Source organism: Arvicanthis niloticus, chromosome 3, assembly GCF_011762505.2.
Source record: "Arvicanthis niloticus isolate mArvNil1 chromosome 3, mArvNil1.pat.X, whole genome shotgun sequence".
Lineage (NCBI taxonomy): Eukaryota > Metazoa > Chordata > Mammalia > Rodentia > Muridae > Arvicanthis > Arvicanthis niloticus.
In genome coordinates this window covers 65,653,197-65,679,907 of record NC_047660.1, presented here as the reverse complement: position 1 = coordinate 65,679,907, position 26,711 = coordinate 65,653,197, and the positions used below count along the sequence as shown (strand labels likewise).

Sequence of the window (26,711 nt, the reverse complement as noted above, 5' to 3'; positions counted from 1 at the left end):
AACATCTGATGAAAACTTAGAAATAGTCAGTACAACTGTTTTAAATCACCCATTCTTTCTGGCAGTATCAGAGATCCCTCACCTATCCAGTAAGGACGAGTGTCCAGGTCAGTACTAGCTTCATTTATCCAAGTTCTATGACTCGCTTATGTGATATCTTCAGCAACTAGCACTTACCATTAAATTCTGGAGGGTAATCAAGAACATTTTTAGTGTCCTATAATGTTTGATAGGGGTCATCTATGGGTCTACACTAGCCAATAGCAGAGTTCTGGTTATTTTTTGTCAAATTGATGCAAAGTAGAGACTCTCAGGAAGGGATAACCCCAGTGGAGGAGTTGTTCCCCTTAGATTGGCCAGTGAACATGTTATGTTGGTATGTTCTTCATGCTTGATATGAGAGGGGCCATTCCACTTTGGGTAGTGTCACCCTGGTCAGATGGGCCTGTGTTGTATTAGAAATCAAGCTGAGCAGGCCATGGACTGGAAGCCACTGTTCCTCCATTTTCTCTGCTTCATATCCTGTCCCAACCACCCTCAGTGCAGGATTGTAATGTAGGACTGGTAAGATGTAATAACTCCTTTTTCGTTTTGGGTCAGAGTTTCATCACAACAGCAGGAAGTGATTAATACAGAAATTGATCACAGGAGCATGAGGGTGTGGCTGTGATGAACCTGACCATGCTGCCTTTGGGGAAGATTGTGGAAGTGTTTTGGAATTTGAGGTTAGAAAGCCATTAAGTGCTCAGAATTTAATGAACTATTTTGCTGGAAGGTTAGAACATAATAATGTTATGAGATGTACAGACAATGTAGGCTTGGCTTGGGAAATTTAAAAGAGGCAAGAAAACTCTACCTGGATTGGATGCTTTAAATTAAGGATCTGTGCAAATGAAACCTCTGCTTTATTGGGACAATTGATCCTGATTAGCTGGTGCTGAAGAATCAGTTGTAATGAATATGGGATTAGATTAATTGAAGCAAATTTTTTTGGAATTATCTCCTAAGGTTCCACACACAGAAACTGTGGTCTGGGGAGATCAGGGCTTCAACTGTAAAACCAATATGGCCATGTGTAAGAGTCTCACATATGATACAGGTTTTGCAGAGCAGAAGCTGGAGGACTGAAGGGAACATGGGAAGAAGCTAAGGCTAGGCACCAGGAATTTGCTTTGTTTGATTTAAGTGTACTCTGGCTCTTACCACTTGGAACAAGAAGTTTGTAACTTGCTTTGGATTTTATAGGAACACAGTGTTAGAGGACTTTAGATATTTAAAAAAAAAGTACCTTTAATGTCTTTGAAATTTTTAAAAGACTGGTTATTTAAAAGTTATATTTTGTTTTATATTGTGATACTAAAATGAGAACTTTGGGATCAACAAGAAAGGAAAGATTATGGTTTAATAATGTTGTTCTTATGTATCAAGTTGATAGGTGGTAAGTTGTATAGATAATTTTTGTCAACATTTATGTGTTGTGTGTCTCTATATGTATGCTTTATTTATAATATCATGTCCTTCAATAACATCCATGTTCCTAAAGGTGTCATGAGTAAATATACTCATCAATGAATATTACTTTGTTGCTTTAGGTACAAGATTTTCTCCATTCATCAGTAGACAGGTGGTACATTGGTTGCACCTACATTTTGGCAATGGCTAATGGTGTTAAAATAAATGTGCATATACAGGTATCTCTCTTATATGATGACCTCAGTTCCTCTAGATAAATGCCCATATGTGGTATTAACTGGATCATTGGTCTTCCCTCCTTCCTTCTTTCATTCTTCCTTCCCTCCCTCCCTCCTTCCCTCCGTTCTTCCTTTCTTCCTTTTTACCTCTCTCTTTCCTTCTTTTCTTTCAATCATTCAAAAAATTCAAACTTCTATTCTTGGTAGCTATATCAACATATATTTCTACCAACAGTATATAATGATAAAATTATGAGGGAGGAATTTCTGATTCTCAATTGCTGTTTCAATGATACTAAATTTGAGCAGAACAGGAAGTGCTTCCTATGTCAGAAAGAGCTTCAGACAAAGTGCATGTCAGAAAGAGCTTCAGACAAAGTGTCTGTGAAGGGTGGAGCCTGCTGAAAGAACTGAGTTGCCTGTGAAGTTGGAGTCAGTGTTCTGTGGGAGATAAAAGTTCCCCGAGTTCCTCTCAAGCTTCAGTCTAGGAGAAATGGACAAGATCCTGACAGCATTGGTTTTAGTCCTAGGTCTTCACCTGGCTGGTGAGTCATGGAGGAGAAACCTGAGGATGTGAGATTAACGTGGAGGCACGAGAGAATTGGGGCACCAGGCAAGTCATGATATCTAAGCAGAAAGTACATTACTGGGAACCTAACAACAGTTGTTATTTCTCTACACAGGGGTGAGTGGCCAGCAGAAGGAGCAACGTGACCAGCAGCAAGTGAGACAAAATCCCCAATCTCTGACAGTCCGGGAAGGAGGAAACATAGTTCTGAACTGCAGTTATGAAAACAGCGCTTTTGACTACTTCCCATGGTACCGGCAGTACCATGGTACTGGGGAAGGCCCTGCATTCCTGATAGCCATACGATCAGTGTCCAATCAAAAGAAAGATGGAAGATTCACAGTCTTCTTTAGTAAAAGTGAGAAAAAGTTCTCCTTGCACATCACAGACTCTCAGCCTGGAGACTCAGCCACCTACTTCTGTGCAGCAAGTGCACAGTGCTCTCCAGGCACCTGCAGCCTATACTCAAACCTGCAGCTGAGGCTCCAGCAAAGCCCTGCTGTGGGATGAGCCTGACAGAAATGCAGGGAAAGTTTCATTTGCAGGATTAGGTGAAGGGGTCACTCAGTGAGTGTAATGATTAGACCATTAGGCCAGAGACAGACGAAGCTGAAGACATGGCTTGCTTTCTCCAGTCTCCCTTTGCTCCTGAGAAACAGCTGGAGTTTTACATCTATTTCCTTAACTAGTTTAGACAAATCGCTTCCCTGAGTGGTTGTACAAATAGTTCTCTGTGTGGTTGGTTTGTGGCAACTGTACATTACAAAGGCCCTGTCTCCCCACACTCTTGTCAACAGCATTGTGAATGTGTGGTTGTTACAATCCAGCATTAGGAGGCCTTGACTTTGGCTTCTGAGTTAGAAATCACATAGATTTTTTTTTTTTTTTACCTTAATTTCCTCTGATGACCAGAGAAGTGGTGATTCACATGACCACAGACTTCTTCTACTTCCTTTTGTTTTGCCTCTCATATCTTCCTCTACCTTCAAGAAATTCAAGTATGTAAACCAGGAGGTATTCACAAGGATGCAGTCATGTCTACAATAGACAAATGACATCATCAGTGGGGAAGGAAGAATTTAATTTCCACATATACTGAAAATACATAACCTTCACTAAAGAAATCATTGCACATGCATATTTCATAGATGAACAAACTATGAAATGGATGTGAATTTTCTATCATATAAAAGCAGCTGGTCTCTTTATGGCCATTAGCAATGCACAGAATTGAAAAGCGACCTCTTACTACGTAATACTTGCTAGGCTCACTCATTTAGTGCTATAGAAATGCCAACTGAATTTCTAGTGGGAAAACTTTGTCTTCTAAGTTTAAATATTTTCTTGTCACAGAGTTGATGGTTGTGGTAGCCCTACGCTACCTAGGAAGGAGAGTTAGGAGGAATGTTTGAGCCTAGGATTGAGAATCTAGCCTGAGCAACATGGTGGAACTCTTTCTCAAGAAAGCAAAATGAACAAAAGCACTGTGGAAGATATTTAATTTAAGAACGTGAAGCCTATAAGTTTTCTTTCTCTTCCACAGTAAATATTTTTTTCAGTACCAAAAAAGGAAGTTACAAAGGAAAATAAAGTTAGTTAGCTTTTAGCATAGGAGATATATCTCAAAATACCAGTAGGTGACATCCTCATTCTTTAAAATCTTCTATCCTTGTCACATTTTAAACTGGAGTCAGAAACAGTATTTGTATCTGATTGGGTTAGGATTCACTGAATACAAACACTAAGCTTGGAAGTCAGCAGGAGAATGAAGGCATATGTAAGGATGCAGAACAGAGAATTTGGGAACTCTGGGTACCTCAGGACAGAACCCGGAGCTTCCTCTGGAGTGAAAGCCTGGAAATTATTTAAAGAGAGCTGAGAGAAAGTTATACAAGTTGATGTAGAGTAACATAATAATCACCACTTCAGTGTCTTCCTGTGGTGGGCAAGCAAAAATCTGCTTTTAGAATTTGAGGATTGACATAAATTTCTTTGCCAGATGCATTTTCAGCGTGCATTCAAGGCAGGGATGTCTCCATGCCTTTGGTGTCTGAAGAAAGAAATGTTCTCTTGGGCCATGTTCACCTAGTTATGGTTTTGTGAGAGAAAGATCATTTACAGAGGGCTTTGTTTTAATGAAAACTAACAACAACTGCAGAGCAGCATCTATGGCCGTGCTCCCGTGACAATGAGTGGCATCACTGAACATCTGGACACAGAAGCTCCTCACTCTCATGCTTCTCCTTCTCCAGACTCCTGCCAAGAGCCCCACAGAGCTGTGCCATTAGATAAGCCGTTGATGGGGCCATTGGTTCCCCAGAACCCAACCAGTCACTCCAGTCCCACAAATCAGTTTTGATTTGATTTTTCTGTGATGATGTTTTCTGGATGTGAATTCCCAGTGGTTTGGGGTAAGGAGGAAGGAAGGGTAAGGATTTCTGGTTTGTCTCTGCAGGGAAGCCAGGACTGGTTTCATCTTCAATCAGATTGGAATCAGAAGAGTTGAAAGTCGAGTGACTATAGAATAGAGTAGGAACTCATGTTGTCTTCCCAGCCCCCCTTTCCAGGCCACCAACTTCATGTTCTTTCTCTCTCAGTTTCAAAAAAACAAAACAAAACAAAACAAAGCAGAAAAAAAAATATCCAGCCCCAAACAACAAAAACAAAACCCACAAAATCAAAACCAAACCAAACAAATAGGCCAGTAAAATTTAAACATGCCAAAACAAAGCAAAAGTGACCTGGCAGGAGTTACAGGAGGGAAAACTTGAATAAATATAGTCTATGAACAAAAGTGTTGATTGTAGAAGAAAGAAGTTATTGCAATTGGCTCCTGGTGCAGAAGAAAACCACTTTTCTCCGATAGAGTGACACTTAGTATGTCAACCATGATGTCACTGAGGTAGTTCTGTCTCCTAACTCCATTTTGCATCAGCTTTTACATTTCTCAGTCACATCTGCCTTGGCAAAACATTGGGAATCTCTATGACTCTGACCTTGGTCTAGACATTTAACCAAAATAATTGATGTTTATACTAAATATGAACTAAAATAATCGAAGACAGTGGAAGTCAAAATTAAATATTATTTTCTTCCTGAAACACTTACTATGTTCTGTCAAAATAAAAGTTACAAAGTTGCTAAGACACTAACTGAACACTGATATAACTTTGGCTTTCGTGGTTTTTAAAAAATATGCTCTACGTCTGACCTTTGACCTCAGAAGGATCTGAGGCATTACGTTTTTATTGGTCACTGGCCAAAAATGAAAGAACTCTTATAATCTTGATTACCCTAATTTGCATGGTAGTCTGCATTCCAACCACACTCCAGGGTAGAACCCCTGCACAGGAGGAGTTCACTAGGACATAATGGAGTCCATGTGCTCTCTGTGCTTTTGTTTTGTTTGTCTGTCTTGTTTTGTTTTTGTCTATTCATTGTTTTTTAATCTATTAAATTTTCTTAAAAAAAATAATGGTTTTGAGAGACAGATCATGAGTTGGGTTAGGTAGGAGGTGGGGAGAATGTGGGAGGTGTTGGGTTAAGGAAAAGAATATGATTAAAAATATTGCATAAAAACCTGTTTTATGAAGCAATAAATAAAAACAAAAAAGAATGACTAGTGTTTTGTTCTGAGATGACCCCTCAGGCCTTATCACAGATCACAGATTGATTTGTTAACTTTGATTTTTTAAGTTATTATTTTTATTTTAATTAAAACATATTTACCTCATTTTCTCCTTCTCTTTCCTTCCTGAAACACCTTCTGTGTCCTCCACTTCCAGCCTCACCTAAACACACAACTCAAGCAATGTAATCCAGGTAAACATGAAGCAATAAGTACCTTTAAGGGTATTTTCAAACATCCTCAGTGGTATTTATCTCTCTCTCTCTCTCTCTCTCTCTCTCTCTCTCTCTCTCTCTCTCTCTCTTTCTCTCTCTCTCTCTTTCTCTCTCCTTCTATATTGAACTTCCTCTCCACTTATGAACTAAGCACACCATTATCCAAATTTTCCTGAATTACTAACTTCTTTTCATAATTTTTGATTATTAAGCTCTATTCTTTTTAAAATATTTTATTGATCGATTGCGTGTGTGTGTGTGTGTGTGTGTGTGTGTGTGTGTGTGTGTGTGCATGGGCACCTGTGCTAGCACCCACATCTGTGTGAGTATATGAAAACTTGTGATTATACAAGGTTAGTCACACCTGTGTGCATGTGAAGGCCAAAGATTGCGTCCAATCCCTCAAGGCTGGAGGTTTTGCAGGTCACTTAGCTTGTCAAATGGGTCCTGGAAGCTGAGCTTCTGCCTTTATCATTAGCAGCAAGTGCTCTTCACTGTTGAGCTATCTCTCCACCAACCTTAAGCTTTATCTTCACTAGGAAGTATTGTCAGTTAACTAAATTGCAAGGAAAGACAAAACAATATTTAAAATAAGACTGATTGTCCAGCCCAGGACTCAAACCCAATATACTCCAAAGCCACATCTCAGAGGCCGTGGCTATGCAACAAGAGAGCACCCACCTGCTCTGTGGCAAATAGAGCAGGGGCAGAGCCGTGCCATCCTGAGCTCCCCAGGCTGCTGTGGCTCCCATGGGCTCCAGCTTACTACAGAGACTGCAGTCCAGGATGTGCTCTCAGTTCTCAGTAGTGAAATGGACAGAGGAGTATACCTCAGATACCAGACAGACATCCCCAGTGAACTTGCTTGTAGGTCATTTGATTTCATAGAGAGGCCTGGGGCTCTTTCAGAGACCTTGTTTGTATTTATTCTTTTGATTGCTGACCCGACCAGCAGGTCCTAGGTTATTCGTGAGGGACGAGGAGGATTACAACTTGGAAGAAAGGGCGCGAGAGAGAATGGACTCAAGGAAGCAAATGCTTGTCAAGAGTCATATATTTGAGCACAAAGTGCTTATTTATAATACATTTTTCAAAGGGAGGGGTAAGAGGGATCCAGGTAATGCGAAAGTACAGAATCTTCTTGGCCTGTGCCCTGAAACAATGGCGGTCTAACTGCTTACTTCAAAAGATACAGTACACCGCTTTACATCTAAAAATCTATTTGTAACTATTAAGCAGAACCTTGTGGTTGCTAGGGAGATGAAGCTGCAGGGGACATTGTGCAGGTGGGGAGAAGTAGAGGGTGAGGGTAAGAGGCGAGGATCCTGGCTTCTGACATCTCCCCCTTCTCTGTTTCGATGGAGAGGGCATCTTATGATCAATCCCAACTACATGAGTTTAGAATTTGGAGGTCAAATTGTGGGGATCTTGGACAAGTTCATAACCCCAAGACATTGACGTGAGACGAGTCACATTGATGGTGGAAGGCTTTAGGCTATCGACAATGGGCAATGTCAAGGGACCCTGAGGTGGGTGAAAGGAGGGTGAGGACCCTGTCTTAGGCTATGTAGGCTGCACCCACTCCCAGCACCACGCACTCCTTTCTGGCTGCATTGGGTGGGCCCCTGGGAAGTGGACCTACAATAATCCCGTCATTGGGCTAACTCACAGCCATCCTAATCCCTGTGTGAATGCCTAGGTTATCAGCCATTTGTCATTTGGGGTGTAATATTGTCATAATGGAAGACTCCCCGATATTAGAGGGCCACATCAAAGGCAGGCCTTAGTTTAGGAAAAAGCCAATTTTTGTAGGGATGATCAAGAGGCCAGGCTCACCAGCGAAAGAAACGAGGGCAGAGCTAGGCATGCCAGGAACCTTTCTTGAGGGTGTGGAAATCTAAGGGTTGGCCATAGGGGGAGGCAGGGGTGCTGGCAGCTGTATCAGTCTCCGGCAGAATCACTTCTGGATTGTTCCCAGTCTTCAGTTGATGATAATGAACTTCAACCGGCTTCATGATGGCAGCATCAATCTGGTTCTTAACAAAACTTGTGAGATGGTTAAGAGCCCAAGGGCCAAAAGACAAAAGCAATAAAATACCAACAAAGGGTCCTAGTAAACTAGGCAACAGGGTAGTAAGCCAAGGTGAAGTAGAGAACCAATTTTGATACCATGACTCTTGTTGTTCTCTGGCTCTTTTTCTTTCCTCTAACCTCTTTTTGACTTTGTCCAGGCTATTTTGGACAAGGCCTGTCTTATCAGAGTAAAAGCAACATTCTTCTCTGAGGGCTACGCAGAGACCCCCTTCCTTAAGGAAGACAAGGTCAAGTCCTCTCCTGTTCTGTAACACCACCTCAGAAAGAGAAACCACAGAGTCCTTAAGGTCTTGTATCCATTCTCTCAAATTATTTAAATCTTTATCAATGAGAGACTGAAGATGGGCATAATGATTATTGAAAGTCACCAAGGAAGCTATATCCGTGTCTGCACCAATGGCACTAATTCCTAGTATGACAGACAGGGTGAGGGCAGTCAGAGGTTCTCTCCTGGTTCTCAGAGAAGTGCTTCAATCTATAATGTTAAGGAAGGACTCTGAATCATATATAAATAAATATGGAAAAATAATAACAACTATATAATAATATCTAAAATATAAAAAGCTGGGATATATATATATATATATATATATATATATATATATGATCAAACCAAAAGCACAGGCAAAATATATATCATTGAATACCAGGGTATATAAAAAGGTGTCATTGAGGATCAATGTCTGGTTACACACCAGAATCAAGTCCCTAGGGGGGAGCATGGAGGGTTCCAAAAGGCAGAGGCCTATTCCTGAAATGGAGCTAAGGGTAAGACCTGCTTCAGGTGAATGAATCCCAAGGAGTCTGTCACCATCATTGGTAAAAATGGGAGGGGAGAGGATAGCTATCTCCTCATAGAAGGGAGAAGTAGGTAAAAAGCAAATTCAGCATTGTTGATAATTAGGATCGCTGGTATTATGGATAGCCTCAAGAAAAGCATTTACCAAGGAATAATGAGATCAGCAAAACTAAAATATCAAAAGCCATAATGGGACAAGCTAACAATGAGCAAACAATCATCTCAAAATGTTTGCCTCGGATTATTATATAATCTGGAACAAGTGTGTCCCATTAGCAAGGCTATGATGGACATGATTTTAGGAAAGATTCCTGTTATTAATATGTTTTTCCCATTATTATTATTATTATTATTATTATTATTATTATTATTATTATTATTATACATATACTTCTATCACCAAACAATAGCACTCCCCTTTGTAGCAGATCTCTGTAGATCCACAAACATGTACTATCTTATAATAATACTATATAGGCAAATAGATAACTTCTTAAATCTTAATAATAATCCTATAAAAATTCCTAAAATTATATCAATAATTATTAAGCTCTTTTATAACAGGACTGCTATTAAGTCCCTCAGGCATAATCAAACTGCAATGAGAATTCTGCCAGAATTGAGTGTTATCAATTAATTGCCCCGAGAGAGATAGTAACTGGACCTTCTCCTGCTTAGAGCACATTCCAAGAGGTCATAAAACAATTAGCATAAATTACTAAAGGAATCCACAATTTATTATAGGTACCAGGACAGAAAAAATATTATCTAGATTTATCTATATAAAACTTTATTAATTTCTTAAATTATAATTTCAAACTTTCTGCAAACCTATGGAGCTAGACAGGTGATAAATGTCTAGCTAGATAATTACTTCTAATGGGTATTCATGTAAACATTTTATGTTGTAAACTTTTATTTCAATTTATGACTTGAAATTTGGTGTGAACTTGTGATGAATCTTGTAACATGTGACCATGTACTCTGAAAGATGTATAAGTTCTGAGGACAAAGAGATGAGAATTAGTTAGTAGAATGGTCAGTTAGAATAGTGAATTAATTAAATTAATGAATTAGAAATTAGCGAGTTAGGAATCAATTAGTTAGTTAAGACCCCATCACTTAGAATTTTACTTTGTTAGAATCTCTTCTCCTCCACTCAGGACCTTTCCACGTTTCCCCTCAGATAGCTTTTATAAAATACTTTTTACACTTAATAAACTCTATAGCAACTTTTTAAAATGTCTTTTCTTCCTGTGACCCAGCAGTTAGAGCCCAGCAGTTCCTGTTGAGATAGAACAAAGGCCAATCCTCTGTTGTTAGGCTACAGGTGTTAATCACCCTAGCCTGCAGTCTCTTATCCTCAGAAGAAGTTTTTAGGATAGTACAAGGCTATTTACTTAACTCCTTGCTGGTCTTAAGGCTAGGATACAAATGTCAGTTTCTGGCCACAGGATCACTGACTGTAGGTCAGCTATAGTAGCATAGGGGCTGCCTCAAGAAGAACCTGACTGATGGAGGAGGAGAAGAAAGAAGCCTCTCTCTCTCTCTCTCTCTCTCTCTCTCTCTCTCTCTCTCTCTCTCTCTCTCTCTCTCTCTCTCTCTCCCCATATCGGGGCTGGGCTGGCTCCCAGCAGGGATGATCTTAAGAAGTTTTATTGTAAAGGTGAGCCCTGGGTCTGAGCAGCCAAATGACCAAGCAGTGCATTCTCTCAGATGCAAGCCCCAGAAGAGGAAGCAGGCACAAGGCAGGAAGGGGGGTGGGGGGTGGGATGCGGCGAAGTCTGCCAAGACTCGGAATCAGAAGCTGTGGGTGTCTGCAAGGAAGGAACCTGTGATCTGGTAACAGGAAAGGCTAGGTGGAAGGAATCTGGAGGAGAGGCAGAGAAAGAGCAAAGGACCGAGAAACTCGAAACTTGTTTCTGGAGGCGGAGAATGTCCCTCAGCTCACGAACCTGAGAAAAAAGGCAGTCTCGCTTATCAGAAAGAGAGTTAGACAAAGTGGCAGGGAGGGTCGGAAAGGCAAGCATGGGGAGGGGAGCAGAAGGTGCCGTGAGAGAAGGCCAGTCAGGATTGTGAAATTGGAGGCTTCATCACCGAAGTTCAAAGGCTCTGGGTTGGGGAAAGCAGTCAAAACTGTCTGAGCCGTGGGCTGCTGCTTCTGCTGCTGCTGCTGCTGCTGCTGCGGCTGCTGCTGCCTGGGGACCTCAGCCGAAGCTGTCGGCTGAGGGAGTGGCAGAAAAGAGGAGGAATGAAGCTTAGCAGCAAGGCAGGGGGAACAGAGGAAAGCAGATTTTTTAAAGACAGGGTTGCAAAGGTGAGTGGAGGAGGAGTCAGCAACAAACAAAAATTATCATTTCCCTATATCTCTATCTGCATCTTCAATAATATCCTTAATAATATATCAAAAAATTATCACAATAACAATAATATCAGCTTCACTTTTAATTTTCTCATTTAATTCACGACCTATCTTCTGTCACTTCTTGGGGTGTATGATAGGACCATCAATCATAAATCAAGGACACTGTTCATCAATAAACACAAAGAAACTTGTAAGATCTTTTTTCTTAACCCTAATTCCTCTCTCTCTGAGACTTTGTTTGAGGTCCTTTATGAAGGACGCCTCCTTCAACAGTGAATGGCCCATTCTTATGGGACGGAATGAAACTTACCCCGAAGACGACAGGTCACGGGCGATTATCCTGTCTCACTCAATATAACATGCGCGCACTTCTTCTGCCAAAGCTCCATCCGGAGGAATCCGTGCCTCCAGCCCCAACGTTTGGACACCACCTGACCAGACCAGCAGGTCCTAGGTTATTCGTGAGGGACGAGGAGGATTACAACCTGGAAGAAAGGGCGCGAGAGAGAATGGACTCAAGGAAGCAAATGCTTGTCAAGAGTCATATATTTGGGCACAAAGTGCTTATTTATAATACATTTTTCAAAGGGAGGGGTAAGAGGGATCCAGGTAATGAGAAAGTACAGAATCTTCTTGGCCTGTGCCCTGAAACAATGGCGGTCGAACTGCTTACTTCAAAAGATACGGTACACCGCTTTACATCTAAAAATCTATTTGTAACTATTAAGTAGAACCTTGTGGTTGCTAGGGAGATGAAGCTGCAGGGGACATTGTGCAGATGGGGAGAAGTAGAGGGTGAGGGTAAGAGGCGAGGGTCCTGGCTTCTGACAGATTGCCTCTTGAGTTATTTTAATTCATCCATTGGATTAATGGCTGCAAGTGGAAGATGAAGAGTGACATTCAAAATATAATATAGCAGTAAACAAAAATTCAACCACCAAATCACCTGGAATCAACACGTCCTTAAGTATAGATAGGTTATGTATAGCATGGACATGTAATCACAGAGAGACTTGAGTCACAGTGAGACCTAGCAAGCTTATTATGAGATCGTTTTGTAAATTAAAAATACACAGAATTTAACAAGTGAGATTGAATACTTCATGGCAATGGGATAGAAACTTCAAGGACATGTAATAAGTATAGTTCTCAGTTTAGAAAGAACAGAACATGTCTTCTGAATAAAACTTGATGTTAGACTTTTAAAACCTAATCAGTTTTTGTAGCAATGGGTTAACATCTGTCTGTTGATCTGTCTCTTCTCTTCTCTCTCTCTCTCTCTCTCTGTCTCTCTCTCTCTGTGTCTTTCTCTGTCTCTGTTCATCTCTGTCTCTCTGTGTGCGTATGTGTGTATGTATGTATGTGTCTCTGTCTCTCTGTTCATCTGTTTCTCTGTTCATCTGTCTCTCTGTCTGTGTATATGTGTGTTTGTTTGTGTGTGTGTGTGTATAAACCAATGGTCAACATTGGGTATTTTTCTCTATTGCTTTCTACCTTTATTGATTGAACATTTGATTGATTGATTGTTTTGGTAGAGGCTTTTACTGAGACTGAAGTTCACCAACTGACTGAATAGTGAGACTCCAGGATTCTCTTGTCTCTGTTTCTTAGTGCTCAGACTTGAGGTGCAGTCACAGCAATTGGATTTGTGTGTGACTGCGGGAGATGACACATAGGCCCTCATGATTCGTAGCAGACAACTGACACACTGAGCATCTACTTAGCCTCTAAAGATTATTATTTCATTCCTCTTACTATTTTACAGAATATAAACAAACAGGGATCTTCTATAATTCTGGTGGACTACCCTTTACCATGTGATTTAAAACTAACTTTGTTCATTGCAGAATTTAGATGGACCATTACACCCACTAAGGGAGGAAGATTATTCAGATCCTAATGTTTCATGGGGAAATTCATGAGTTCCATGAGGGACTTATTACTTTTTATTAAGCTTAACTAGACAATAGAATAACACCCATGTGTGTAAAGCAGCTACATCCTCAGCAGGCATGAATTTTCTGAAGCCCCCTTTTAAGTCCTGCCTCTTTTGATTACTAAGAAAGATAAGGAAGCAAGTAAAAGTCTGTGGTGAGCTACACATTTGACCTCTGTAGATGGAACTTGTGGCCTATGATCACACGAAACCCCATTTCCTGCTTGAGGTAATGTAATACACACAGGCAGTACATGTGCACACTGCCTATCACTCAGACAGTAAGAGATAGCTAAGCTGAGCTGAGGCAGAACAGACACACTCATACAGAGGGACATGACCCACATGCCTCCTCAGAGCCTGCTCTGTGTGTTGGTGGCCTTGGCTTTCTCTGGTATGAATGCATTCTGTATAACTAAGGATATCAAACAGGAAACATTGCCCAGGCATACGGCAGTTCCTATAGACATGAGGGGGAAGAGAGATTGGAGAGAAGCCAGCAGAATGTGTCTTTAGTTAGGTTTCTCTTTGGGTCTTAAGGTGCCCAATTCCAACAGTGTTTTGTTTACACTATAAGAGGATAAGCTTTTAATTCTTTCTTCTGATTACTTTGCAGGGTGTAATGTGGCCCAGAAAGTGACTCAGATCCGGTCAACAGCAAGCAGGCAGTGGGGAGAAGAAATCACCCTGGACTGTTCATATGAGACAAGTCAGAGCTTGTACCATCTTTTCTGGTACAAACAGCTTCTTAGTGGAGAGATGGTTTTCATTATTCACCAATTTTCTTTTGATTCTCGGAACCAGAAGAGCAGCCGCTATTCTACCGTCTTCCAGAAATCATTCAAGTCCATCAGTCTTGTCATTTCAGGCTTACAGCCAGAGGATTCAGGAAAGTATTACTGTGCTCTCTGGGAAATAGACACAGTGTTTGAAGTGACGGCACAAGTTAAACAAAAACTTGGGCTCCTTAAGCAGAGCCCCCCTGATGGAGAGAGCCCAGCTGAGAAGCGCATCTGCACATCCTGAACCAGAAGGTCTCAACTGTGGATGCTGCATCTGTGGTCTGCATCAGTAGTGTGTTTCTAAGTAAAACCTCAGTCCATGCAATTTAGAAACAGTTATGGTAAGTGGTTTTCTGTAATACTTTGTCTTAAAACAGAGTTAAAAATAGACAACAGCTATACCACTCCTGGGCATATACCCAGAAGATGCTCCAACATATAACAAGGACATATGCTCCACTATGTTCATAGCAGCCTTATTTATAATAGCCAGAAGCTGGAAAGAACCCAGAGTCCTTCAACAGAGGAATGGATACAAAAAATGTGGTACATTTACACAATGGAGTATTACTCGGCTATTAAAAACAGTGAATTCAAGAAATTCTTAGGTAAATGGATGGAACTAGAAAATATCATTCTGAGTGAGGTAACCCAATCACAAAAGAACACACATGGTATTTACTCACTGATAAGTGGATATTAGCCCAAAAGCTTGAAATAGCCAAGATTCAACTCACAGACCACATGAAGCTCATGAAGAAGGAAGACCAAATATGGGTGCCTCCCTACTTAGAAGGAGTAACAAAAATACTCAAGGGAGCAAATATGGAGACAAAGTGTGGGACAGAAACTGAAGGAGAGGCTGTCTGGAGACCATTCCACCTGGGTATTCATCCCATGTGCAGTCACCAAAGGTAGCCGCTGATGTGGATGTCAAGAAGAGCATGCTGACAGGTGCCTGATATAGCTGTCTCCTTAGAGGTCTACCAGATTCTGACATATTCAGATGCAGATGCTCACAGCTAACCATTGATCTGATCAAGGGGTTCCCAATGGAGGAGTTAGAGAGAAGACTGAAGGAGCTGAAAGAGTTTGTGGCCCCATGAGGAGAGCAAAAATACCAACCAACCAGAGCTCCGCAGGTCTAAACCACCAGCCTGGGAGCACATAGGGAGCGACTCATGACTATATGACCCATGCATATCTAGGGGAGGATGGCCTTGTCAGGCATAGGTGGGAGAGGAGATCCTTGGTCCCGTGAAGGCTGAACAGTCTGTGTGTGTGGGAATTCGAGGGTGGGGGGGGTGGGAGTGGTGGGGGTAGGTGGGGGCACATCCTCATAGAAGCAGGAGAAGGGGGAATGGGATAAGGGGTTCCTGGGAGGTGAGGGGAATGGGGTAAGGGGATAAAATCTAAAATGTAAATATAATATCCAATACAAAATAAAAAAAAAAATAGACCACAGAGAATATTGTAGTATTTTTTACAGTTGCTAATCTTGCACTATAATAATTTAAAGTTTCTTTTTCACTTGGTAACAGCACATACCTCAGATTAGATATCTGGAATAGCAAAGGTCATAATTTCCTGGTGAAAGTTACACTCAGAGAAGGAGATCCAGCATGAGTAAAGTAGCCAGAGACAGATTAGAAAGATTTCACCCCATAAAATACTGGTAGTGACTGGGTTAGCCCCACAAATCTTTATCTTTGCATCTAATACTGAGCCTGAGGTACTGAAGGTCAGCACGGCCAGCAGTTTGGAAGGGCAATTGTATGAGCACAGCACCTGACTGCATTGAGACTTGTGAGAATTCAGTGAGATCCAGACAGCCAATGGAATCTAGAAAGATAAACCTCCCCCACCTCCTCAGTCTCTCTGTTTGGGCGAACATCAGAAGTCATTCCATTTGCCAACACGCTACACACAGACTCAACCCACATAAAGAGAAGCTATAGAAGTGAGGAGTAGAATGTTAATGGTAAAGTGAGCTGAAATCTCATTGACATCAAATGTTTATGGGGCCTGAATCTGCAGCACTGTATAAAAAATAATTAAATATATCACACCTGTTTCTCAAGTCTTCTATAGTTGCTTTTTCCATGTCCACTCCCAAAACAGAGCAACATGGGGAAGGAAATTATGAGAAATGTGTTTCCAGATAGGTTTTTATAAAGATTATTTTTTATATCATGTGTGCAACCTTTTTGCCAGCATGTATATGTGTGTACTGGGTGTTAAGTCTGGTGCTCACGGAGGCCAGAAGGAGGTATTAGATTCTGAAACTTAGAATTATTGAAGGGAAGGATTAACCATGTGAATGTCAGGACCTAAATCTGAGTCCTCTGCAAAAGCAGTAACTGCTTTTAACTAGTGAGTGTATGTTCCAGCCCCTGTTTCTAGGTAATTTGCATAAATTGTTTATGATAAAAGAGGTAAATAGCTTCAATTCATCAATTAAAAAACATAGACTACCTGGGAGCATTAACAAAGAATACTATCTGTGACTCCAGGAAACACCTCCCATAGCTAAGAACATCAAACACTGAAAGTCAAACGTGAGAGCTCAGCACACCAGGCAAACAAAAGTTGTAAGCATGGTACAGCAAGTTTCACATCTGAAAGAGTAGACTCCAGACCAAAGCTAGTCAGTAAAGAGAGCCACTACATCACCACAGAGGGTGAGCCTTGTGCGTGTGAGCTCATGGAGCTTTAGCTTTCTGTCCAACAAAATAAACACTAAGTAACATAAGATATCACATGGGGCCGGGCAGTGATGGTGCACGCCTTTAGTCCCAGCACTTGGGAGGCAGAGGCAGGCAGATTTCTAAGTTAGAGGCCAGCCTGGTCTACAGAGTGAGTTCCAGGACAGTCAGGGCTACACAGAGAAACCCTGTCTTGAAAAACCAAAAAAAAAAAAAAAAAAAAAAAAAAGATGTCACATGGGTCCCTAATCAATAATGATCTTAGACTCCAGTGCCTCACTGTGACTTTAGCAAGCCTTCCTAAATTAAAAACCAACAAAGAAACTTCAGAGAGAAGGGATCCTGCAAGTTCACCTCTCTGAATTTGGCAGGAGAATCCCAGGCAGAGAAGAGAAGCCAATGTGCACTCAGAGAACTCACTAAATACAAACAACAAAATTTTGTTAACAAATGTAAACTTTATATTCTTTATATTCTTTCATCTAAGAAGCAAAAGCCTGATGCTTTATTAAAAAGCCTGAGAACAGAGCAAGATAGCTGGATATCTCAGTAATGGTGACAATGCTGGTTGTATCTGACCTAAGAGAATGGAGAAAAACACTAAGTATAAACACACATTGTCCAAAGAACAACAGATCTAAACATCATTAACTCACCTGTTAACAGTGTTGAATGTCTCCGCAAGGCTCTTCTGTAGTCCTGTGCTGTGCTGTACAAGGATCCTGAGGGAAAGCAGAACATCACACAGGGCAGATTTTCCTATCAGGACCTGTCCCATCAAATCCCAACATGTGGGTGCTCTGCTCTCTCTGTAAGTCTAAATTCAACCACTTGTGAAGACTCTCTGTATCTTTAACATTTTCCTTCCTTGAAATATCAGGCTCTAGCATATTCCAAATGTGGAAAAGGAAAATAGTTATTTAAAAACTTACTTATATCTTAAATACTTTCATTGTTTTTTTTTTTTTAAATAAAATCTAAATTATTGAACTTCTGAAAGAATGAGATGGTGGCATTTGGGTAGACAGAAAAGCATAAGTAACCCCCTGAGAGGAACTCTTTTTTTGTTCCTAGAAGACACGTGAAGAAAAGTGGCTGGAAAGTAAGGGTATGGGTATCTAAACAGGACCAACAGAGGAAAGAGGACTCAGAAGGCCATAAAAGACTCAATTCACATCATTTTAGTGAACTCCCAGCCTAAGGGCATCTCCCATGCCCAAGGCATAAAATTTTACTTTCTCATCCTCTGAGGCTCATCTGTCTTTCCCTAGCATTTAGTCCTTTTTCCATACAGGGAAATTTACTCTGCAAAACGCTAGACAACCATCAGAGTTACTGTTACAGCCCCTTCCCTGTGCCCCTCCTACTGGTGGCTAACCATTCTAAACCTCCTGGTTTCCTGTAGCCTGTGTTCTGTCACGCTGTTATTTTCTGTTTCCTCCACCCTTCCCTCCCTCCCCCTCCCTCCCTCCCCACCTGCCCTCCCTTAAGATCTGTGTTTTTCCATTCCTGGTCCGTTTCTAGTTCATTGGCCAATGACATTGGTCCTCTTATCTATGCATACATTAACGTCACAATCTAAGACATGCATATGAGAGAAAACATGCAGTGTTTGTTCTGACAAAACAACAACAACCACAACAACAACAATAAACAACAACAAACAACAACAAAAAAAGATTTTGACCGAATTTGCCACCAGGTCTAATCGAAGTATTTGATATTTGAACTGAGCTCCTGGCTGCCCTCTAGTGCTCATGAGTTAAATTGCAAGAACACCTAGTGTGTCATTGCTGATTTGAAGTTAGAATTTTGTGACAATCGCAGCAGGGAAGGATCCAGGAAGAAGGTTGTGGTATTTGATATACAGCTGTCAGATACAGTGGTGATTCATGTAGGAATGCCAAGTACGATTCATCTATATTCTGCACTGGAGAGCAAAAGACTGCTTAAGATATGGAGCTTAGCCTTGTTGTCCAAGATGGGGCATTTTTAATTTGCTAAGTGAAATTTATGCCTATATTTTGACTTTTTTTTGTAATACAGAAATACCCTGAGATCTAGGAACAAGTAACTGATGGAGAAAAAGCTGCTGTAGGTAGCATGTCATAGTGAGCTTTTGTTGCCTTCCACTCTTCCATCTACCCTCCTAACTAAATGAGCAGTTCCCATTGGCAGTAGGACATGTGACTGATCACAGATACCCAAGAGAAGCCATGAAAGCTGTTATTAGGATGTGCTGTCAAATAGACGTCAGAGGACTCTATGAGTTTGTCTTATGAGAGACACTGGAACTTCAGAGCATGCCTGTAGTCTTTATGGAGTACATGGTAAGCAAATCCAGTTGAGCATCTGAAGTAGTTAATCTCCTGCACTGTGTGGTTTCCATGTGTTTCTTCTTTAGTACTCAGTAGACATGCCAACATTGTTGAATCTTCCCTCCTGGAACAGCATAACAGCATTCAGGAGAGGAGGACTTGGGTTCAAGTTCTGGTCCAACCAATTAGTAGCTGAGGGGAATTTGGCAGACTGCTTCATGAATTCTGCACTTGATTTCCTCATTCCTGCATGTGATCATTGGTAATATCTACTGCAAAGTTCACTATGATGGCTGCCAATGCTTAGTAATCCATGTCAAAGTGTACAAAGTTCATTACAGAAAGGGAAATTGTGTGTATGAGGAAATGAATACCTTGTCAAGTGCCACAAAATGCCCATCACAGCATGGCTTCCCTGTGCTGTTATTGGAAACTATGTTGTCCTACTGAATGACACACATGTGCTTAGCTGCATTCCTTTGTAATTAAGTGTTTATTAGAGTTTTCACAGGGAAAGAAATTATAGTCACTAAGAAAATCTTAATTGTTTTACTCAGTGTGCACAGTAATGTGTTCTTTATGACATTTTTATCCAAATATATCATTGTTTGTTCATATTTACTTCAGCACCACACCCCTTTTCATCCCTGCTCCTGCTAGTGTTATCTTCCTCCAAATATTCCCAGTCTGCATTTGTCTGTCTGTCTTTCTGTCTCTCTCTCTCTCTCTCTCTCTCTCTATATATATATATATATATATATATATATATATATATATGTGTGTGTGTGTGTGTGTGTGTGTATGTGTATATATACATATATATATATATGTATATATGTATACACATACACATGTACATATATATAGTACATACAACCTACTGAGTCCATTGGGTGTTGTCCATATGTACATGTGTTTAGGCCTGAAGAGGTAGGATTGGAAAACCTATGTGGGAGTTTGTCCCTGGAGGAAACTGATCCTACCTCTGTCTGCAGTTTTTATCACCGTATTCTTTGTATTTTGATCAATTGGGGATATTTGTCCTATTTGAGGGGGAACATTCATAGATTTGTCTTTAGAAATTTGATTGTTAATAACTGCCAGGAGGTCTAGCCTACTATGGGCCAGTTCATCCTAGGCAGATGGTCCTAAATTGTATAAGAAATCTATGTGTATAAGGTAACCTGCAAGACAGATAGTAAACAGCATCTCCTTTGTTCATGCTCTATCTCATTGGCTGTGAAGTGCACTGCTTGGCCAGAGGTAATTCTAGATAAAATAGCAGGCAGGGCTGCTTTCAAGTTTCTGTACTGACTTCCCTCAGTGATGGACTGTCATCTGGAATTATAACCTAAAATAAAGCTTTTCCTTTCCCAAGTTGTTGGGGTTTTTGTTTGTTTGTTTTGGTCAAGATATTAGCCATAGCAACAGATACCAATCCCAATAAGTGTAGTCAATACTTATATAGGTAAGTGCTGGAATTGAAGGAGTGTGCCACCACCACCCAGCTCTGATATTTGTTCTACGTCTTCTTCTTTAATGTTCCCTGAGCCTTGACAAGGAGGTTAATAAAAATGTCCCATGTAGGGTTGAGTGCTCACAGTTCTTTTATCTTTAGTTCTTTGACCAGAGAAGTGTTTCTGCACTGAATGCTTCCCACTGCCAAAAGAAGCTTCTCTGAACAACATTGACACCACTGGCAGCCTGCGGATATAAACAAACATTTTGTATTAGTTTGTGTCTCTGTTGTGGGGATAAGCCATAACATCAAAAACCAAACTAGAGATGAAAGGTATTATTTCATCTTGCCACTTACAGTCTGTCCTAGAAGGAATCTAAGGTAGAAACTCAAGGCAGGAATCTGGAGGACAGAACTGAACCCGAGATCATGGAAAAAAAATTGCTATCTGGTTTGACTCACTGGCCCACCTAGCATTCTTTCTTCGAGAAGCCAGGACCACTTGTCCAAGGGAGACCTACCTATAGTGAACTAGGCCGGCTCACAGACATTTTTTTTTTTAGTTTCATTTATATGAGTACACTGTTTTTATCTTTAGATACACCAGAAGAGGGCATTGGATCCCATTAAAAATGGTTGTGAGCCACCATGTGATTGCTGGAAATTGAACTCAGGTCCTCTGGAAGAGCAGTCTTAACCACTGAGCCATCTCTCCAGCCTTTTTTTTCCCTCACAGACATTATTAATAAAGAAAGCACTGTGCAAATGCATAGATATGTTTGCATGTCATTCTGAGTGAAGACATTCCTCAGTTAAAGTTTCTTTTTCCCAAACAACTGCAGATTGTGTCAAATTTCCAAATATAAATGCCATAGTTGAACACTTGTTAATTCGACATATAGGCATGTCATTACTAAATCATAACCTTTCCTTCTTGGTGATTCCTAGGATATCTTGTTGATATTACAATATAAAGCATAGCATAACTTTAAAATGCTCACAGTCTTTAAACAGTTCTCACTTTACATTTTCAGAGACCCTTTAAATATTCAAATTTAAGAGTCTATCTTAAGATCTTAAGGATGAATTCTTGTACAATAAAAACAAATTAAAACCAGGGAACAGTTACAATCAGATTACAGTTACAACCCAGATCCACCGGAGTAAATAAATAGTTCATTGTTTGGTATCTGGTACTCACTCATGGTTTTCTGGGCTCTAAAGGGCTTGATTATCTCCACTTCAACAGGTTTGACATCCACAAAACATGTAGCTTCTCTCATAGGCTCAAGGTGGACCCACTCTACAGGTGCCACTGTAATGATGGCTGTCCCACAGTCCCAATGTCTTCAACATGTTGGAGTCTCCACTGCTGTTGAGGCTGCACCTTCATTAAGGCCTCTCCATGCGGCTCACTATTGTCTTCTTTAATCCTGGATCTCCACTGAAATTACATCTATCCTTAAGTATTCATCATGCTGTTTTAATTGTTATGGTTCTGTAGTAAATTTGAAATCTGTAACTTCATCACCATCCTTGTTGTGTGTGGTGGCTTTGGCTCTCTTTGGTCTTTTGTACCTCCATATCAATTTTGTACATTAGTTTTCTCTCTATGTCTATAAAAAATGGCCTTGAAATTTTATTTAAGGTTTATATGAATTAATCTTGTAAAACTTGCTATCCTACCAAAACCCAGTATATAGGTATGATATAACCATAATAAAAATCTCTGGTATATTCTTAATGTGATTTCCCTTTCTTTATCTTTTAAGTATTAGTGTTGAAGGTCTTGACTTGAGTTTGGTTAATTTTTACTTAATTTTGTACAGGGTGACAGGCATTGTTTTATTCTTCTATACAGAGTTATCTATTATTCACCAGCACCACTTACTGAAGAAAGTGCCCTTTCACCATTGCATGTCCTAGAGTTGTGTTGTTTTGCTTCTGAGTCTTCAAGTCTAATTCCATTGGTTTATGTGTTTTGTATGTGTGTGTGTGTGTGTGTGATTATGTTATTATCTGTGTTTTATAGCAGGTAAAGTAGACATCATAGAATATTTTAATAGAGTTCCTTCAGTTTCTACTCATGGAGCATTTTGAAGAGCATGGCTACAGTTCATTAAAGGTCTGGGGGAATCTGGCATTCAGTGTCCTGTCCTAACCATTTCTCTGTGTGGAGGCTCTAGCTGCTTCACTCTCACTGCCTACTACAGATCTTTTTATGTGGTTTATATCTTCCTGATGTAATTTGGTAATTTATATATATTCAGTAATTCATCTACTTTTATATTTTCAGCTTCTTAGAGTATAGTTTCAAAATAAGCAGGCTTAACAGCCCATGGGATTTATTCGTAACTCTTGTAACACCCGTTTTCACCTATAGCTTTATGAATTTGTGTTAGTCTCTTGGTTAATTAGGATCAGGACTTCCAATGTTTTCCTTTAACAAACTATCTTTGTTTTATTTTTAAATGTTTTTGTCATATACCTTCTATTTCATGTTCTGTATTATACTTTATTACTGCTGTTTTATCACTTCTTCTATTTTGAGGTTTTGCTTTTTTCTTTTTCTAGAACCTTGAGGTACATCATTAACATTCATTTGTTTATTTGATAATCCTCCTGTTTTATTTTTATCTTGCTTATCTTTTTATCTGTTATTTAAGAATCTCATTATACATACACTATGTTTAATCAAATTTAATCATCATTCCCTCATTTCTAAATCCTATCATATTCAACTCATAACACCCTCTCCACAAGCCTCGTGTCCTTTGTTTGTTTAGAGCTACTGAGTCTACTTAAAATTTTCAGTGTGTGGATGAATGTGGAACCATATCCTGGATCATGGGTAGACCTCCATGGTGACATGACTGAAGACTACTGACTCTCTTTCTCCAGCAGCTATTGATTGTAAGTAGCTTGTGTTTTAGGGGTGGAACTCCATGATCCTTTCTCCTGTCTGTGTGGGAATTTTGGATGGCTTGATTGTATAGATCTTGTAGTCACAGCCAATTATCCATTCAATCACTAAAGGGCAATTAGGTTGTTTCCATTTCCTAACTATTGTGACCAATGTAGCAATGAACATGGATGAACAAGTATCTTTGTAGTAGGATATAGTGTCCTTTGGGAATCTGTCCAGAAGTGGTATATCTTGATCATATGGCTGGTCTAGTTTTACTTTTCTGAATAACATCCATATTAGTTTCCGTATCGATGACACTAGTTTACACTACCAACAGTGAATAAGAACCCCCTGTCTCCACATCATCATTTGTCATTTTTCTCTTTGCCATTCTGACTGGAATAAGACTAAACCTTAAAATAGTTTTAATTTTCATTTCCTGGTGGGTAATGATTTTGACTATATAAAATTTTTTCTCAAATTTGTATTTCTTCCTTTAAAACTGTTCATTTCAAATCCCAATTTTTATTAGGTTGTTTCTGTCTTGCTAGTTAATCCTTGCCTTCAGTGGTCTATAGCTGAGGAAGGTGTTTCCCATTCTCTAGGCTGCCTCTTCATTCAAATGATGGTCTTCTTTGCTGTATAGAAGGTTTCAGTTTCACAAAGTTCTGATCATTGATTGATGGTCTTAGTGCTTGTACTACTGGAACCTTGTTCAGGTTGAAGCAAATTCCCTACAGTTCAGGACATCAGGTCTTATGCTGAGGCTCTTGAGACATTTGGAATTAAGCTTGTTCAGAGTGAAAGATGAAGATCTAATTATATTTTGGAGGATAAAGCCTATCTACCATGGCTGATGTGGTCTTTCTGAAGTGTTCTTGAGTTTGATTTGCAAATGTTTTATTGAGAATTTCTGCTTGTATGTATGTTATGGAAATTGATCTACAATTTTCTCTTTTTGTTGGATTTTTGACTAGATTTGTTATCAGGGTAATACTGCATTCATAAAAAAATTTGGAAATTTCCTTCCTTGTGGATTTATGGAATAATTTGAGGAATATCAGTGTTAGTTCTTCGAAGGTCTTATAGAACTCTGTGCTGAATTCATCTGGCCCTTGTCTTTTTCTAGATGAGTAAAAGGTGTTTGTTTGTTTGTTTGTTTTTGTTGTTTTGTTCTTGACAGAGTCTTTCTGTGATGTAGCACTTGCTATCCTAGAACATGCTATGTAGACAATAACTCTGACTTGGAACTCAGAGTTATTCAACTGCCTCTGCCTCCCTACTGTTAGGATTAACAGCATGTGTCTTTTTGCCTTCCCAGTTAGGGGATTTTTAATTACTGCTTTCATCTTATAGGCCGTAACATGTCTGATTCAATGTTTTTACTTCATCTTAATTTAACTTTGGCAAATCTTATGAAATTGTTCTGTTTTCTTTAAATTTGTAATTTACTTAAATATAAATGTTTGTAGTACATTCTTCTGATTCTATGAATTTCTTTTGCGTCTGTTATAATGTCTCCTTTTCATCTCTAACTTTATTAATGTTGGCTTTATCACTTTCTTTTGCTTAATTTGGGTAAAAGCATATCAATCTTTTCAAATACCAAGCCTAGGTTTAATAAATAAATTGTGCTCTTCACTTTTAATTAACCTCATCCGTGATTTGTTGATCTCTTCTCATTTATTATTTTAGGGGTGCCATTTTTTTCTTGCATTTCTAAGGCTTTCCTATACATATTTAGCTATGAACTGGAGAGTTCTCAGTTTGTTTTGATGTAGGCCCATACTGTTACAGATTCTTCTTTTTCTGGGTGTGGTAAACATGCCTTCAACTCCAGCATCCAGGAGGCAGTGGCAGGTGATATTTGTGATTTTGAGGCCAACCTGGTGAGAACTCACAACTAAATACTGAATTCCAGGACAACCAGGATTACAAGCAGAGAGACTCTGTCTCAAAAAACCAAAAACTATTGACTAAGCCTTCATGGTGCCCCATAAATATTATGCTGTGTTTTCATTTTCTTTACATTCTAGGGATTTAAAATTTTCCATCTTGACTCCATTACCAGTTAAGAGTGTGGTATTTAGTCTCCACGGGCTTGTGTTCTTTCCACAGTTTCAACTGCTTTTAGCAGCTATCTTTATTGCATTGTTATGAGATTTAATACAAGATGCTATCATAAATGTCCTACATTTGTTGAGACTTGCTCTCTGTCCTAATACCTGGTCAATTTGTAAAAGTTGTCACGGAGTATTGAGAAGTATGTGTATTCTTCGGTGCTTGTGTTGAATATTCTACGTGATCTATTCCATGGCTTTTCACTGAAGTTTCATTTCATTGATTGTTTAATTTTATGAAGTATTTCCATTTTTTTTTTTTTTTTTTAGCAACTTTATTTTGTTGTTAAACTGCATTTTCACGTCTTGGATTGACTTCCTTATTTCATTCATCTCTTTGGTTTTTTTCTTTGTTTTGCTTTGCTTTTATTTTTCTGGACTGTATTCATGTCTTTGTTGATTAACCATACTTATAATCATTCATTTGAATTCTTTGTCTGGAATTTCTTCCAGGTGATGTGTATGTACACTTAATATGAGATTAGTAATTTGTGAAATAGATCTATACCATGGTTTCACATCTTGTTTCTGTGTTGGAATTTCACATCTACAGTACATTGTTGGTTACAGTTCTTCCTTATTCTTTTTCTTCCTTTGCTACTCCCACATCCCATCATCCTTGTTCACTCTGCCTTTCTTCTTAGTGGAGGGATTTATAATATACAGAAGAAAACTAAGTGAGAGTAATTTTCCTACATGGGGCTGGTACATAAAGTTCCAGAGAGGTATGTGTTGTCCTAAGCTAGAACAGTCAGGTAGCCTACTTGTTACAGAAGGCTGTATGGCCTGGGCTCCTAGAACAAAGTTCCTAGAGGATTTAGATGTATCTGGTACAGCAGGCTGGCCAGGGACTGGAGGATAGTTTCTGAATTGTGTGCAGCTAAAGAGGGGAAGACAAGTCCTTTTCTGGAGGAGGCCCATGTGTGTTTGTTTACCAAGTTTCTGGGTGGAGTAGGCATGTCTAAGCATAGGTTTTGTTTTCTTACTTGTAGGAGGCTCTGTATGCTAGACTTCTGAAGCAAAATCCAAGGGATTCCTGGGAGCTGTAGGTGGGTCTGGTTTATATGCCCATGGAGAATTCTGAAGCTTATTTTCCAGGTGTTATAAGTGGGTCTCACCAGAA

General features: G+C 39.7%; 1 long non-coding RNA gene across 2 annotated transcripts; it reads right to left on the bottom strand.

The window, feature by feature from the left end:
* Window positions 1-7,153: 7,153 nt before the first annotated feature.
* On the bottom strand, window positions 7,154-18,238 carry LOC143441722 (uncharacterized). 2 transcript variants are annotated; one of them, XR_013109364.1, is made up of 4 exons: window positions 18,162-18,238; window positions 17,440-17,505; window positions 11,671-11,845; window positions 7,154-8,138 (listed from the first exon to the last, which is right to left on the bottom strand). It is a non-coding gene; the product is annotated as an uncharacterized LOC143441722 (long non-coding RNA). The 2 variants fall into 2 exon arrangements; XR_013109363.1 differs by lacking the exon at window positions 18,162-18,238 and having other exon boundaries at window positions 17,440-18,092.
* Between the last annotated feature and the right edge of the window lie 8,473 nt (window positions 18,239-26,711).